General features: G+C 44.7%; 1 protein-coding gene across 6 annotated transcripts in view; it reads right to left on the bottom strand.

The window, feature by feature from the left end:
• The window catches only part of EVI5L (ecotropic viral integration site 5 like), a 52064-nt gene extending 45861 nt beyond the window's left edge, over nt 1–6203 (bottom strand). For 4 of the 6 annotated variants that reach the window (XM_083595092.1, XM_083595090.1, XM_083595091.1 and 1 more), the window contains exon 1: nt 5829–6160. The gene's annotated coding sequence lies outside the window, so the exon portion shown is untranslated. Of the gene's footprint in view, nt 1–5828 lie in introns of all 6 variants that reach the window. The other 2 variants (XM_083595093.1, XM_083595089.1) reach the window with 2 other exon arrangements.
• Nucleotides 6204–17287: the final 11084 nt, after the last annotated feature.

The following is a 17287-nucleotide window of genomic DNA, read 5'->3' as shown; positions in this document are numbered from 1 at the left end:
ATCTTCTCCCCAAAGCCTTTGGATACAGATTTTGCCAGCAGACCAAATACTCATTACACACCAGTGACATTGCTTCACACTGTAACAGGTTTATGGCTAGACACAACTCTAGCTTCCTGAGGCGAATAATCAGCAGCAGCCTGCAGTCAACCATGCAGGGAAGATTTACACAAGTGGGGCTCTTCACTTTTGTCTTTCTTGGCATATATGGAAAAGTATGTGTGGGTAGCTGGGCTTGTAAGCATTTGTGAGCTTGTTAAATTCGGCAGACTTATTACCAATGCTACAGATTTCATCGAAGGAACAAATAGGGGACGCAAGGAAAGTATTGCCAACAATACTTGATCAATGTTTTTTCTGTTTCTTGCCGCAAGGTTGATGGACATTCCAAACATATGTATCTAATGTGACTGAATTGCATGGTGTGATTTTGCTATTTTATATTGTTCTGATTCCTTTTTGTACTTTTATTGCGTGTGTATATGAAGAAATATTTGTTTATGTTTACTACAATGTGTTATACATGGGGCTTCCTCTGAAGATGCTTTGGAAACTTCAGCTGATGCAGAATTCAGCAGCTAGGTTGCACACTGGGGCAAGAGGGTTTGAGCATATTACACTAATCCTGGCCTGACTGCACTGGCTGCCAATTAGTTTCCGGGTGCAATTCAAAGTGCTGGTTTTGAACTATTAAGCCTTAAATGGCTCAGGACCGCAATCATTCAAGGGCTGCTTCTCCCCTTATAAACCGACCCGGACTCTGCGTTCATCATCTGAGTCCCTTCTTCATGTGCCTTCTCCAAGAGAGGTCTGGAGGATGGCAACACAAGAAAGGGCCTTTTCTGTAGTGGCCCCCCGTGTGTGGAAAGCTTTCCCCAGGGAGGCTCACCTGGTGCCTCCATTAGACATCTATAGGTGCCAGGCAGAAAGGTTCCTCTTCAAGCATGCCTTGGGCTGATTAACATTCTATGTCCTTTTAAATGGGTTTGTGGGAAGGGAGGTTAGCTGTTTACTTTTTGTTTGTTTATTCTTGTATTTATTATGTATTTTGTGTATTTTATTATGTGTTTTTATGCTGTGAACTGCGCTGAGATCTTCAGATGAAGGGCAGTATACAAATTTGATAAATAAAATATTAATTATTATTATTTTGAACTGCTTTGGGCTCAATTTGGTTATTGTAAAAGTGGCATGCAAATATTAAATCAAATGGAGGAAAAAATTAAATTGAACTTCCATTCCTTTTTCTTCTTCACCATCCCCTCCTTATGTATGCACACTTCTGTGAAGCCACACTGCCCAAAGTTATGGAAGAGATGCTGGAATGAGCATTGTGTCTTAATGCAGCCAACCCAAAGAGGCTACCAAAGGCTTGCAGCCTCCCAAAGACATAGTGAAGTCACAATTTGGAGCTGGACAAGAAGTTTGACAGTGGGCAGGGGGGAAGGGAAGAAAAGAGAGAAATGGATTTTAACATCAACCCTTTTCTGATCTAATGATGACATGGTAAAAGTCATCCTAAGCTGCCTTATTTGCCATGGTAACCACTCTTTGAGTTCTCCAATATACAATGAGACTGCAGCTCACAAACTCATAGCACAAGCCACATTTTGAAAGTCATCCATGCGGTGGTGAGCTATGCTCAATACAAATTACTCATTAGTCTTAAGGTCCAGTCACTGTAACCAGAAAGAGGCCAAGTATGTGGGGATTCTCCACATTGTAAAAAATGGCAAGCTGATCTGATGTAATGTACCAAGAAGAAACACTTGTGGCTCAGGGGCAAAGCACATGCTTTGCTTGCAGAAGGTCCCAAGTTCATTCCCCAGCATGGACTGGGTATGTCCACTGTCAGTAACCCCTGAGAGTCGCTGCCAGTCAGTGTTAACAATACTGAGCTACATGGACCAATGGTCTGAGTCAGAATAAGGCATAAGTTCCTAATATCACAGGAACACCATCATTAAAAAAAAAGTTTAATGCTTGTGCACATGTCTGTGAAGGTTTGTGCAAGCAAGAGAAAAGGACTGAAACAAAGGCATGCTTTTCATCAGCATGCAGTTGCACCCTCTTACAGCCAAGTCTTCAGATGACAGTAGTGAAGGATATTGTGCATGGCTCACTATATCATACAGCGGCAGAAACCTACAAGGAAGTGCCCATGTTATTAACGCTAGCTCTCCACTTGAAAAAAGAATATGGGAGCTTTAAAACGCCTATCTGAACAATGACCCACTGCGAACATTAAACAGTAGTTTAATATTATTTATTCCATGGCACATAATCTTTTAATATAAACTGTGACACCAGGTTGTGTCTTTAGTTGTACAGAGTGAAAAATGTTTTTGACAATGTTCCACTCTTGTACAAGATATTCTCCTAAACAAATAAAGTTAATGAAAAATCAAATCTTACCCTCTTGATCATTTGTAAAAGTTTCAAGTACATTACTTTTTCATTTCAAGCTGCTTTTTGAATGGCAATATGTTATAACCCAGGCTGGAAGCAATTTCTTCACCAGTAGACGTTTTTAGACCATTGAGACTTCAAACAGTTGTGATGCAAAGTACAAAACACAAGGCATAACATATGGGCAAGAAAAATAAAGTATTGTTGCCCAAACATGATTAGAAAGAAAATGAACTATATCAACAAAACAATAGATTTCCTCGCTGAGGGACAATGGGCTGGATCCAGACAGTCATTGGGTTCAAGTAGACCTACTGATATTTATGGGACTTAAGTGATGACTAAGTCTGGACCCAACCCAATGACCTCATGTGCACATAACACTACACTAAAACCATGGCCTCGTGTGAATGAGCAAATTTGTGGATTCTCAAGCAGAAGAATTGTGATTGCTTTGCTCATCCTGCAGTTCTGCTAGTGCAATACAGCTGTGAGCACAACCATGGTTTGGTTTAGTGTTAAATCATGAGCCTGGGGTTGGATGTACGTGACAAGCCATAGAACAAACATTGGCTACAGCCTGTGGTTTCTCTCAGGTGAGCTAAACCAAGAATCCAGGTTTGGACATATTAAACCAAACCATGGCTTGGCTCCAGGTAGTGCAGCAGCAAGAAGAAGGGAGAAGGAGCAGCAACATGACCATGATGTTCTCTCCAGGAATCCACACGTTTGCTCAGTCATACCAAGCCATGGTTTGACTAAGCAAAATGTGCAAACTGGGTTTGTGTCTAAAAACATGAACTCCTGTAAAGTAACATTTCAGGCTGGGAACTATTATTTCCCCAGAGTTTTGTGCAACTGCTACCGCAACAGAGAACTGCTACCTAACCCAACTTTCTGGAAAACTGTTACTTCTTCGCCATGCCAATTCAGTATACCCGTAAGTGCTAACAAACAGGACAAATATGCTTTGAATAAGTAGACTAATTGTAACTAACGATAAGGTAGGAAGGTTAGCAACCCACTTTCTTTCTAGAACCAAATACCCTGTGAATGTCAAAATGATATTTGAACCAGCTCTTAGTTTCTAAAAGGCTCTTATATCCCAAGTACATTGTATTTTAGAGAGAAATCACTCTTTTCTGTTTCAGCTGCGAAAACACCAAATTGCTGACATCGAGACTGAAAAGGTTAAATATTAAATCTTAAGGGCACCCAAGGGCTGAAATTCCAAACATCCATTCACTCTTAAGCTTAGCAAGCAACATCTACTTACCCCCACATGTTAAAACTCTAACTCAGACAATACATTCTTATCATTTCTATTTTCCTTGGCTAAGAGATTCTATACCAAAGAAGCAATTCATGAGCCAGTATCAGCAAGGAAAACAACTTTTTAAACACTGTATTAGTATCCAAGAGGTTCTCACTGATAGAGCTTCTGAAGAGACATAGCTAACAGGTACTTAATGATTGGCAATTTGGACCTCTTCCTCTCAGTACAGAGGCACCCCCCCAAGGCAAGCCACAGCAGCAGTTTGCACCCATGCATACATTCATTCTTGCTTCATTTGAGACACACTGTTTGGAAACAGTTCCCCCATTGTTTAAGCTGTAACACTGGACTTCCAACTACAGCTAAAAACAAATGCTTAATACTATTAAGAAAGCTTCCCACTGGTACTTGATGGTATGCGGGCAAGTAGAACAGCAGTACTTTCTTTAGGATCCAATTAATGCAAAGACAGCGAGGCCCTGGAAACCAAAAGTACAATTTCAAATATCTACTGCCCTGATGTTCAGCTTAGTTATTTGCTTTCCCAAACTCAAAACAATATAGCTACAGCAAAGAACAAAAACAAAAGCTTATATTCACAATGCTCGCCATTCTGGACAAATAAATTACACTGACTATTAAATAAATAACAGGCATTAACACCAAAGCCAAACATATGTGGTAATCTTCCAACGAAAAGCAGTTGGCAGCAAATCATAGAAAAACTGTATCAAGATGGACAAAGTGCCCTTGGTTGATTTCTATCCTGTAAAAGCTGCCCACTGTTAACAACTGGGCAATGACAGCCCACATCCTGGGTGAATTTAATTAAGACCTTGAAAATGTCAAAGTCACCAGAAACCAACCTACAAATCAGCATTCATACAGAGATAGAATTTGATGGAAATGCCGGAAAGAGTAAAGGTGGCACATTACTGGGAATCGTAAGCAGCTAATGCCATTCTAAAACGGGCAACACAAAGTCCTTATCCAGCAGAGAAAAAGAGTCACTGGGGTTGCCAGACTAGATTGCTGTTTTCTTTAACCTTTAAGCTGGTTGCAGTTTCTAAAAAGATACACCCTCCCTTAAGGAAGCCTGCCAATCCACATTTTTATCACTAAGAACTTCGTAGGACAGAAGATGGAAGCATCTTCAGTTCTTGGGCAGGGAAGGTACTGTCTCTCCTCACTGACCACAAAGGTTGGCAGAAAAGCAAGCAAGCAATGGGGGCTGCACACAGAGCATCCATGTCCCTGAGCCGTTTGACAAGACCTGGTTGGGCCAGAAAACAATTAACAAAACAAAGAAGATCTATCTTGTCCACAGACCTTGGTTCAAGCCATTGATCAGCTGCAAACATACTAGGTACCTTACTTAGCAAGTTCAGCCTCAGTGCCTGTCTAAAAAGGACAGCAGCAATGAGTTCATTTCGGAAATAGGAAGGGTTGCACAACACTTTGTACGTTCAAAGTGAGTGATAAATGGCAATTGTTGATGTGCCTAAGGGAAAGGAAGAGCAAACCACTCCTTAGTTGGCAGTCCACAGAGAAGGATAAGTCACTACTTCAGGGTGTAGGCACAGTGGAGGACACACCTTCGGGGTTTGGAAAGTAAATATATTCTCTCCCCAACCACAGCCTCTGGGAAAACCCTCTTCTTCCCCCTTGGCAACAGGGGGCCAGGAGACAGCATTCTCATTTCATGGCCTGCCCAGAGCCTGTAGACAGAAGGCTGTCACTGCAGCCCGAGAAAATTCAAGTGTCCCAAGACATTTAGGCCAAGTGCTCCAACACAGCTAAGGCAGATGGACTCAGGCCCTGCCTATAGGGCGCAAGGAGGGGAGGGGGAACAGAAGAGTGAGACCCCCTTAGACCCCTCTGGGGCTGCATAGAAAAGCCCTCGAATAAGGAGGGAGGAGGCTTCTCCTGCGTTACATGGGAGGAAGCAGGCAGAAAACAAACTACCGGGTCAGCGGCGGAGGAGGGAGGGGGCGGGAATGAGGAGAGGTGGGGGGGGCCCGAGCCCCCGCCCGTCCTCCCCTAGACGGTGCTTTGCGCTCTTGGGCGAGAAGATGCCCAGGCCTCCGAGCAGGAGAAGGGGGTCTCCCGAGGGGCTGCCAGGGAAGCGCCCCGGCCCTCCTACCTGCGGGGCCGGCATTGCCAGGGCCATTGCGGCTCCTTCTCCTCCTGCTCAGGGAGGCGGGGGTCCTGAGCCTCCAGGCCCGGCCTCGACGGCCGCCGCCTCCCCGTCTAGCGGCACATGCAGCAGCGCAGAGGCAGAGGCAACCACGCCGGGAGCCGCAGCGGCCATGGAGGAGCTGCTGCGGGTGGCGGCGGCGGCGGCGGCGAGGGAGGAGCCAGCGGAGCGGTCGCCACGGCCGCCTCCCGCCTCCTCCTCCTCCTTCCGCGGCAGCCCAGATCCAGGGATGGATGGACGGACGGGCAGACTGACTGGCAAGGCGACTCCACCTCCTTTTCCCTATGGCTGGCCAATTCTGCACCGGGCGCCCCGCGCTCGGCACCCGCCTACCCGGGCGCGTCGTCCAATGGAAAGCCGGGTTTCGCCAGGGAAGCGGATCCTGCGCTCGCTGCTCTCCCGCTCGCCTGCCCGCCTCTCTTCAGCAGCTGCTGCTCATAGAGCGATCAGGGATGGGGCTGCGGCCGTAGCAGCGGCGAGAGAGGAAGGAAGCCCTGGAAGGGGCGGGGAGGCTGGATGCACTATATATCTGTCTCTCTCTCTCTATATATGGACGGCTATGAACCTGCATCGCTCTCTGACGGCCAATAGCAGAAACGTGTGAATTAAGAGGTGGTTAGGAGCGCTGGCGGGGGATCTACCTGAGTGACAAAACCAGCAGCCAATGAGGTTTAACAAGGGCAGCTCCGCGTTATCCCTTCGCACGGTCGACGTCTAGAATGATGGAGGGATGGATGCAACCAGAACCTTGGTTTAGTCTCCTTCGCCGCCGCCGCGCCCCCTCGCCCCCATAATCCAGCCCCCAACCACGAGCCTCCGTTTCTAAACATTACCAGTTGATGATTGCGGCAGCACGACAAGTAACGGCACGCCCAAATTTCTCATTCAAATGAGTTAGGATGAAGCTTTTTTTCAGGTTTCCCTAGGCGATACTGGTTAAATAGGTCCCTTTTGGGGACAAAAACGGCGATTTGCACCCAGTAATGGGCAGGGAGAGAGTGGGAATATAAGGAAACCGCCTTACCTCGATTGGTCCATATAGCTCAGCAGTTGGCTACTCCTACCTCGAAATGCCAGGAATTGCACCTGGGACCTTTTGTATGCAAACCAGCCAGGTGCTCTACTCGTTTGTGGGTAGCAACAGGGTGTCTTCCAGATGTTTTGGACTGCTCCAAGCCATAATAGTCACTGTCCACAATATAGTGTTATGAGTTTGGGCGGGGGTGGGGGAGAGTTGAAACCCTTCTAACCCCTACACCCAGCAAGGGTTAAAATATAAGACAGGCTAGCTTTCTGATCCCCTGGAACCAGCAAATGTTAAGATAACCCAGGCTAGCTTCCTGTGTTGAGATGATTGCCTGGGTGATGAGCCATTCAGAGAACAAAGGAAAAGGGGCTCTATGCTAGACAGCCCACCCTCAACTCAGAGATAGTTAGAAAGACAAAGAGTTTGAAGCAGAGTTTTTTGGGCTGTGATGTGAACCAGAGAAAAAGCAATAAGCTAGAGAGAGTCAGAGTCAGAGCACGATGTTTGATTTCCCTGAGTTGTCAAGTCTTCTATCCATTAATCAAGGGGGGGGGGTAGTTTCATTTTTCCAATGAATCAATGTCAGTCTTTTGTCAGAAGTGATGGGGTGGAGAGTCCATCTATACTGACCCATTGACAAACCCCATATAGTTGAAATAATATTATCATCTGGAGGCATTATGCTGTGATTGAGGCAAGTATGCAATATTGCCATGGATGCTTGTGCTTGTGTGACAGCGCTGTCTCTTACTGGAACCGCTATCATTTTCTGGGAGCACATAGAACCCTGACTAATCTACATCATTATCTCATTGACTCTAATGGGCCTCCAGTAATGGGCTGCAAGGAGAATATACAGGATACGAAACTCAGAAGATTTGTGAGCGGATGTGATTAAGTTTCAAAATGATAATAACAACGGACTGTTAGGGATGTAGGAAATTACAACAAGAAGAATAAAGCTAACAAAGATTAAAAGAAAGCAGCAAAGCACTACAGTTATAGTAAATTGCAATGTGAATATGAGTCAGCAGTGAGAGGCTGTCACGAAAAGAAGAAGACAAATGCCATCTGGGGTGGTATGAAGAGAACCATATGCAAGGCAACGAAGGAAACAGTCCTCTGCTGCTCTGTACTGATTAAGTACCAGCTGTAATACTATGTCCCTATTTGGTCATCATTTTTAATAAGGATACAAAATTGAGGAAAACCATAAAGATGGTTAAGAACAGAAGGGAAAATAGATTAGCAAGTATAGATTACAGAAAAGAAGACTGAAAAGACATGATATAACCACAGTTTTTGAATCTCTAAAAAGTTGATGTGAAGAAGAAGAAAAAGAACGACTTGCTTCTGCTTGCAGCTTCCATGGGCATTTGGTTGACCACTGTGAGAACAGGATGCTGGATTAGATAGGCCTTTGGCCTGGTCCAGCAGGGATCTTCTTATGTACTTATGTTCGGCCATGGCTCTTCAATGCCTTAAGCAGATTCTCTAGGGTATCAAGCCTCACCTGCTAACCAATTCTTCTAACTGGGGATGCTAGGGATGAAACCTGGGGTCTTCTGCATCAAATCATGTGCAGTGCCTCTAAGCTATGACCCCTATTCTTGCTGCTGTAAACCTAGGGTGGATCTACACATGGGGGGAAATGCTATAAATAAGTCATAAATCAAATCATTACAGTGGTACCTCTGATTTCGTACTTAATTTGTTCCGGAGGTCCGTTCTTAACCTGAAACTGTTCTTAACCTGAAGCACCACTTTAGCTAATGGGGCCTCCTGATGCCGCCACGTGATTTCTGTTCTCATCCTGAAGCAAAGTTCTTAACCCGAGGTACTATTTCTGGGTTAGCGGAGTCTGTAACCTGAAGCGTATGTAACCTGAAGCGTATGTAACCCGAGGTACCACTGTATATCAAAAGAAAAAACCCTATGTAAAACTGCATAGGAAAGTTTTGTGCTCTACAGCCCCATCTGGTGTTGCATGTTTAGAATGCATTTAAAACACTGGTGTGTGTTGTTTTTTTTACTAATGTAGCTGAGTCCCTACTGCCAAATTTTTATTTCAAAGATTCTGATATGTGGGTGAGTCTGGGGCAGAGTTAATAGTAAAAGCTTTATTTTAGCTGATGGTTGGTGCTGGCTGACCCCAACCTTAAGATTCTAGTGCTTGATGAAGGAATTGCACAAGGAATTGGGGATAAGAAAAGTTTCCATAGCTGCTGCTGCCGCCGCCACCAAAGTGATGCATTGTTTTGCTGCTACCCACCCTGCCTTCCTAGGCGCAACAGAAACACTGGGGATGTCCATGGAAGGAAGCACAGGCACACACCCTGCTGTGTCTTCTGCGGCAGTGTATGAAATGGTCAGGAGCTGGGACTGAGCTCAACAAACTTGGCTCTTTAGTGCAAATGCGTGGGCTACAGCATTCAAGCATGCACACTATGTGAAAATGAAGGTGCTGATTTATGCTCAAATATTCTGGCACCCGGCCCCAAATTCTGACTTGTGCATTCTGAAAAATATTTGGCAACTGGCTCAGAAGTAAGCGGGGGAGGGAGGAGGAATGGCATGGCTGGCTTGGCTTTGTTTCTCACTCTACCCCAATCAGTCTCTTCCGCTCAGTGTCTTTCTCAGCACTCCCAAATCCACCAAGTCAGCGTGACTCTTTTTGTGAACTCGTTGAACAAGGTGAAACTCCGGGAATGACAGGCATGGCCAAAAAGGGGGCTCATAGTTCTCGACTGATAAATATGAAACATCCCCATATATGCAAAACCATTTGGGCAGCTGAAGGGAGCTATACTGCTAGTATTAATTCCCAAAAGACAATTCAAATCAGCACCAAGAAAATTCAGTATTTCTGATTAAATTTTCTGATTCCAAAACCAATTTGGACATTTGTTATGTTTGCTAAGAGTGTGGAATGCTACAAGTATTGCTGCGTTTTATGGGATGCAAACATCGTAATATTTTATAGTAGATACTGGCATCAGCTGTAACTACTGTGGTGCCTTTCAGGACACAAGGTCCTGTACCAAGATAATATTGCTTGGAGACATAAATATCTCCATCCCTGAAGATTGGATGGGAGTTAGTCTCGCTCCCTTGCAGCAGGAAGATAGTCAATTAAAATAAAATTCTAGAGGACAGTATACCAGCACTCAGCAGAAGTAAAATTTATTTTCACACAATAAAATCTGCCATGTGCCTCTAGACTGCTAGTATTCTTCAAGAGGCAGGAACACAGGTGGCGCTGTAGTCTAAACCATTGAGCCTCTTGGGTTTGCCAATTGGAAGGTTGGTGGTTCAAATCTGCATGACGGGGTAAGCTCCCATTGCTCTGTCCCAGTTTCTGCGCATCTAGCAGTTCGAAAGCATGCCAGTGCAAGTAGATAAATAGGTACCATTGTGATGGGAAGGTAAATGGCATTTCCATGCGCCATGATGTTCTGTTGCACCACAAGTGATTTAGTCCCACTGGCCACATGACCTGGAAAGCTGTCTGTGGACAAACACCAGCTCCCTCGGCCTGAAAGCGAGATGAGCGCTGCACCCCATAGTCACCTTTTAATGGACTTAACCGTCCAGGGCTCCTTTAACTTTTTACACTTTTTATTCTTCAGGAAGGATTAAAGTGCTTTTTGGGGAAACTTAGGTTTTTGCAATTAAAATGGATTAAAATGGTCTGACTCTTTAGCACAAGTATGGGGAAATTTCAGCCCTCCAGATGTTGTTGAACTCTAATTCCCATCACCCCTTGCCAAGGGCCAAGGTTGCTGGTGCTGATGGGCATTTTAATTCAGTGACATCTAGAGGGCTGAAGTTTCCTCAAACCTGCCCCAGCACAACAAACCCCCTTTTAGAATGAAGCATACTTTTTGCTGTTAGGGAATGAAACGCATTGAAAAGTGTGGAATGAGCAAATTATTAACAGGAAGACTAGTAAACACCTCACAATGCAGTTCAGGATGAATGCTCAGTAAATAGGCCATCTGGAGGAGCATATAGTATATGGTAAAGTCAAGTAGATGACTTTTAGTTATGTAGCACCAACCAGTGACAATGTCTCTGCTGGCCACTGGAGTCACGCCTGCAGAAGTACAGTAGTACAGTCATCGGGAACAGCAGTGTGATTTGTCACGATTGCCACCCAGAGTAATTGGTCATGGAATTGGGGAAGGGCTATGATCGCTAGTGCAAATGAAAAACAGAGACACAGGCGTATCACAGAAACAGCTATCATTGTTAGCCTGTAGATGGTGCACTTTCTTTTCCAGCAACTTCTAGCTATAACTGTGGAACCGTGACAAACGATGAGTGACATGTTGTTAGCCAGAATCATAAAAATAACTTTCCTAACTACTTCTAATTGTGTTTTTACCAAATTATAATATTCTTTATTTGAGAAGATTTCCCTCAGTTATCACATTGGCTCTCTGATAACTCGTAGACATTTCTAAATCAGCTCTCTTCAAATCGTAACATACTGTACAGTGCAAGCCTAACCATGTCTCCTCAGAAGTAAATCCTATTGAATTTAGTGGGGCTTATTCCCATGTAGGTGTGTTAGGATTGCATCTTCAGCAGGACTTGTGGACCTTGAACATATGCTCAGGAAGACATAAGGCTTAGCCTTTTTACAAAACCACCACATATGGAAAAGGTGCCTTCTTTTTCTTTACACTTCCAGCAATTATTGGATTCTGATTTATACGTTTTTGCTAGTTTACTAGGTGTTAGGTACAATCTATAAATCATTTTCATAAAATTCTCTTCTATCCCATAACACGCCTTAAACTGTAAATCTACATTCCACAATCATTCCCATACTGCCATTTCAATTTTATGTTCTATATCCATTGCCCAGTGTATCATGGATGATTTGATTTGTTCATCTTTTGTCTGCCATCCTAGTAGCATCGTATTCATTTTTGACATCACTTCAACATTATCGCCCAGCAGGTCTCTTTCTGACTGAGAGCTTTGGCTCATAAAACCCAACCTTTGTCGAACTTAAATAATTCATTAAGTTGATAGTATTGTAACCAACTCATCAAGCTTTCTGCTACATCTTCAAATTTAATCTCATCGCCTTCTTCTGTTAAGAGCAGGGGTCAGTACACTTTTTCAGCAGGGGGCCGGTCCACTGTCCCTCAGACCTTGGTGGGGGGCCAGACTATATTTTGAAAAATAAAAATAAAAATGAACAAATTCCTATGCCCCACAAATAACCCAGAGATGCGTTTTAAATAAAAGGGCACATTCTACTCATGTAAAAACGCGCTGATTCCCAGACCGTCTGTGTGCTGGATTGAGAAGGCGATTGGGCCGGATCTGGCCCCTGGGCCTTAGTTTGCCTACCCATGGTTAAGAGGTTTCTATACTGTATGTTACCCAATTGAACTGTTTTTGTTCGAGTCTCTTCCTTGTATGCAGTCACTTTTCTACCAGTTAGTTGATAGGCTCCAAACAACATGATCAATGCCATTGATTGTCGGGATTGTATTATTTTCTTGCACCAACCACTTTTATCAGTTTAAATAAGAGATATGCACAATTTGTATCGCCTTGCAACGCTGAATAGATGTATTATGCTATATCCAGTGTGAGCTTAGCCTGGGAGGGGAAACACCTATAATTAGAAAACCCAAGGAAAATGGCAAATACACTTAAACTCTGTCAGTACCCACCAATTAGGGATTGTGGCAGTGATGCTGCCCACATACTGCCAACATGGGGGGGGGTAGCCAATGAACTCAGAGTGATGGGGACACACCTCTAGCACAACCCTGCATCACTGCAAACCCACAACATGCGAGACAAAGCGACAGTGTCCCAACTGCATCAGCACCATCATGGTGGCACCGCCAGCAGAGACACCACTATTGTCAATTCCCAAGCATCCCTCCAGGCAGGAGTTCAAATGCTCCTCACAACCACTAGTTTGTGTGTGTTATGAGCAAAACATGCAAAGGAACAAAAAAGAATACACTATGCAGCAGCCACATAGCTCCCTAAGCAAAGGAGCACACATAAGCCTCTTGGGGGAAAAAAGGTTCAACACTTATCAAAATCATATACTGCTGGAGATACAGTGAGACTGAGGGTACCTTCTATCATATGTGGTGGGCCTGTAAAAGAGTAAAAGGGTACTGGGAAATAATTCATAATGAATTGAAAAAAAATGTTTAAAAGTACTTCCCCCCCCAAAAAAAACCAGAGCCCTTTTTGTTGGGGATAATTCAGTCGGAAATTCCCAGGTGTCAAAAAAAGGTTATTTATGTATGCCACTACTGCAGCCCTTGTTTTGTTAGCCCCCCAAATGGAAAATGAGCAAAGTCCCAACTAAAGAAGAATGGCAACTTAAACTGATGGAATATGTGCAGCTTGCGGACCTAACATAGAATAAGAGAACAAGAAGCACAAACATATGTTTAAAGAAGATTGGAAAATGTTTATTGAATATGTGGAGCAAAATTGTGTACCCCTGAAAATGTTGGCAGCATTAAGATAAATTCAAGTGTAAATCAGTTTTGAATGATGTAATAATGGAATACTGAATGGTTTGGTTTATGTAAAATATGCAGGGATGTATGCTATGCAAAATGAATCATGGAAAGAGAAGGAGGGAAGTCACTGATATTTTAAGGTTGTTTATTCTAAATTGTAAGACAGAAAATTTAATATATATATATATAGAGAGAGAGAGAGAGAGTGAGTCTGTGCTTGATTGCTTGAGAGTCTTTCATAGGCATCTTGTTGTGGGAAGCAGAATGTTGGACATGGGTGGGTCTTTGGTCAAGTAGAAGTGATTGCCACAACTATCCATCAGTCAAATATATTCTGTTCATCTTGCATCCGTCTAACTAACAGTGCACTCTTGACATACGGTATACTGCTGCTAAGGTCAAGGGATGCATCAGCAAGTTTGGTGCCATTGGGGCTACAGGCATCAGCAGAAAATTCCATATAAGTTCCTAATACCCCATAATGACCCAACAAAAGCGGAAGCTATATTTGACCCAAAAGACTGTGTTCTTGGGAAGATACAATGAGCTGTTAGTTTCTGTTTCTCACTGAGCAGCTGCTTGCAGTCACAGGACTGTTTACATTCCAGAGAGTCCAGATACTGTTTGATTCTCACGGGAAAGGGAGACGGGATGTGACGTTACTGGTTTCCTGTTTCCTTTGTTCTTTCGTTTTCTTTCTTCAGTTGCTCTCTGCTTCTCATAGAGAGAACATGTATATTTTGTTGAAATCAAGCCATATCTTCAGAGGAATGTGGCACTCTCCAGGTGCCCGGCTTGATTCCATGTTGGCCTCCCCCGTCAGCGACTCCCGGCAAGACAAGGCGAGGTCTCTATCGGCCGATCCTCCTCAACGTGAGAAGAACACAACCACTCCCCCCTGCCATCCCCAGGGAGGGGAGAGAGACAGACAGAAATGTATTTACATGCCTTTATTTCTTTCTTTCAGCAGTGCAGAGGAAACATGTCTGCACCCTCTCACATCAGCAGCCACAGCAGAGAGAGAATAACTCCACCCATGTACTTCCAGTACAGGGTCATGTGACACTCTGAGCTAACATCCGGTGCTCAGTGCACATAATAGACTGTCCCTGGTTCCCACGGTACAGTCCCATAACATCAACATCCTGTTTGGCTTTCCAGCCATCTGGAGCACTCAGCAGCATTGCTCCCTTTTCGTAACATCCTCCCCCAAAAGAATCAATGCGTGTTGCAGCAAGCAAAGCGTGATCCAGAGAAGAAAACAAACAGTTGTTATACACATAACACTCCCCTGTTGTTTCAGTTCCACCCTTGGAACTACCCGCCACTGGTTTCCCCAGTGTACCTCTCTGGTTGTCTGGCTTCCAAGGAATGAGTGCATCTGCATTACCTTGGCTAGCAACTCTCTGTTGTGTCTTTGTCTCTGACTTAGACACAGCTCCAACCTGTCCTCGGTTGTTTACAACAGCAACACATGCAACAGCTAAGTTAGCAAACTCTTCTGAGTACCTTTTGGGTGGTTCACCCTTTGTGACTCTCTCAGACCTGCGTATGAGGTGCTGATCCTCTCTGCTCACTGGTTCAGTCTCAGGACTCTTAGAAGAACCAGTTCCAATAGCAAACAGTGGCTCATCCTTCACCTGTGAAGGTCTATCCATAGTGTGAGATTTCCTCTCAATGACTGTGACAACTGAGCTCTCTGAGCTATCGCTGTCACTCTCAGTACCACTGTACTCTGTGAAATCATCATCATCTGAATCGTCCTCTGTGGGAAATGTGTGTATTATCACTCTCTCCTTTTCAGGAGCACTCTCTAGAAATTTTGTGAGAACCACCTGACCAGATTCAGACAAAATTACTCTGTAGAGACCCTTTTCATATCCCACAAAAATGCCTCTGGCATTCCTTACTCCACCTGGAGCTTCTGTCCTCACATGAGACCCAAAAACCTTGAAATGGGCAACAGAAGGTTTTCTCTTGAACAGTTTCTCAAAAGGAGAACTTCCCAACTCTCTTGAAACCTTTCTCACCCACGCATGACAATACGACATGAGTGACTCCGCCCAGAACTCATGTGGCAGATGTGAACTAAGCAATTGCGCATTCATCCCCTTTTGCAATTCTTTGTTCACCCGTACACAGACACCCCTGTTCCACGCTTCCGCTGAAACAGCAACCTTGTGTCTTATTCCTTTCTTCTGCAGGAACCTCTGGAAATCCTGTAAAAGAAAAATCTGCTTCTCATCTGTCAAAAGACAATCAATGTTAGCATCATGCACATTTTTAACCTTGTCACAAAACTCCTGAAACCTTTCCAAGGCTTCCTGTGGCCTCTTTAACACATAAACCCAGACAAAGTTAGAGAAATGATCCACACACACAAGATAAAATCTTGCATTGCCTCTAGATGGTTCTAGAGGACCAATCACATCAGCATACACCCGCTGAAATGCTCTGTCGACCCTGGCCACCTTCTTGGTGCTCGTTTTGGTCACACCTGCAAGAGAAATCAAGTTAGACTCAGAATTACATTCCATGTAATCACTTTGCTCAAAGTCCAACAAATACAGTCCACCTTTCTGTCTGGCAGAAAGATATAACTCTCCATCTTTGAAGATCTTGCAGCTCTTATCATCATAGGACAGTTTCAGTCCTTTCTTTGCAATCTGCGAAACACTCAGCAGATTGAACTTCAATTGAGGAACCAAGTAAACATTGTGTATAGTCAGGTTCAGACTCCTGAGATACACAGTTCCAATCCCGGTCGCTTCCAGCTTCTGACCGTTGGCTTGTTCCACAGCGAAGCTTTGCTTCTTAAACGTCGAAAAGAGCGCCTTGTGTGGGGACATATGAAAATTACAGCCTGTATCGATCACAAATGAATTTCCAACATCTGGCGTGGTTCCTTTCGCCATCAGGGCCTTTGCAGGTTTCACCGAAGACTTGGTATGACCTTTGCCTGCTGCCTCAGGCTTTGCTGAGCGGCCCTTCGCTCCTTTCGGCTGGCGTGGCTTCTTGCAGCTCCGCTGAAGATGCCCAGCCTGTCCGCAATTGTAACATCGGACAACGCTCAAAGCTACTGCATCCTCTCCAGTAGCAACATCAGTGGGGGAATTAGAACTCCGTTCTTCCCTCCCCCTGTCCTTGGCATCCATTTTGAATCCAAGTCTCAGCTCTTCACCCTCGAGCTAGTAAAATCCAAAAGCTCCTTTTTGAGCTGTCTTTCTGCCTCTCTCAGGCAGGCAATCTCCAAGCTGTCTCACAGTCAAAACAACTTTATTTCGCAGTGCTCTGACTGAGCCAGCCCCAGGTGTCAATAGCTTTCCAAGCCGACTGACCGTCGTTGCTTAGCAACTGTGCATACTTTTCATCCTTATCTCACCGCAAGTATGCCTGGTATGCAAGCCTAGGCTCTCAGAGCTGTCTTTCCAAACGCAGCTCTTCCGTGAACCAGAGAATAAATCAATCTGCATTCACACTCTCAGCCCGATATTCAGCATACCTTCTTGGGGCTCCGTTGCTTGGAAAACACCCCCTCTTGGTGTCCAGCCGTCTGTTCAGCTTCTGGCTGCAATGCAGTCGTTTTCTTCTTTCCTTGGTGCAGAGGATGGCACACGATCCATCAACCTCTCACCTCTCATGCTGACTCCCATGGATCAGATAACCAGCAGCTCTTGCTACCATATGTTGAAATCAAGCCATATCTTCAGAGGAATGTGGCACTCTCCAGGTGCCCGGCTTGATTCCATGTTGGCCTCCCCCGTCAGCGACTCCCGGCAAGACAAGGCGAGGTCTCTATCGGCCGATCCTCCTCAACGTGAGAAGAACACAACCACTCCCCCCTGCCATCCCCAGGGAGGGGA

The sequence above is a fragment of the Podarcis filfolensis genome (assembly GCF_964270895.1).
Source record: "Podarcis filfolensis genome assembly, chromosome: 2".
Taxonomy (NCBI): Eukaryota; Metazoa; Chordata; class Lepidosauria; order Squamata; family Lacertidae; genus Podarcis; species Podarcis filfolensis.
This window is presented reverse-complemented; position numbering and strand designations above follow the sequence as displayed.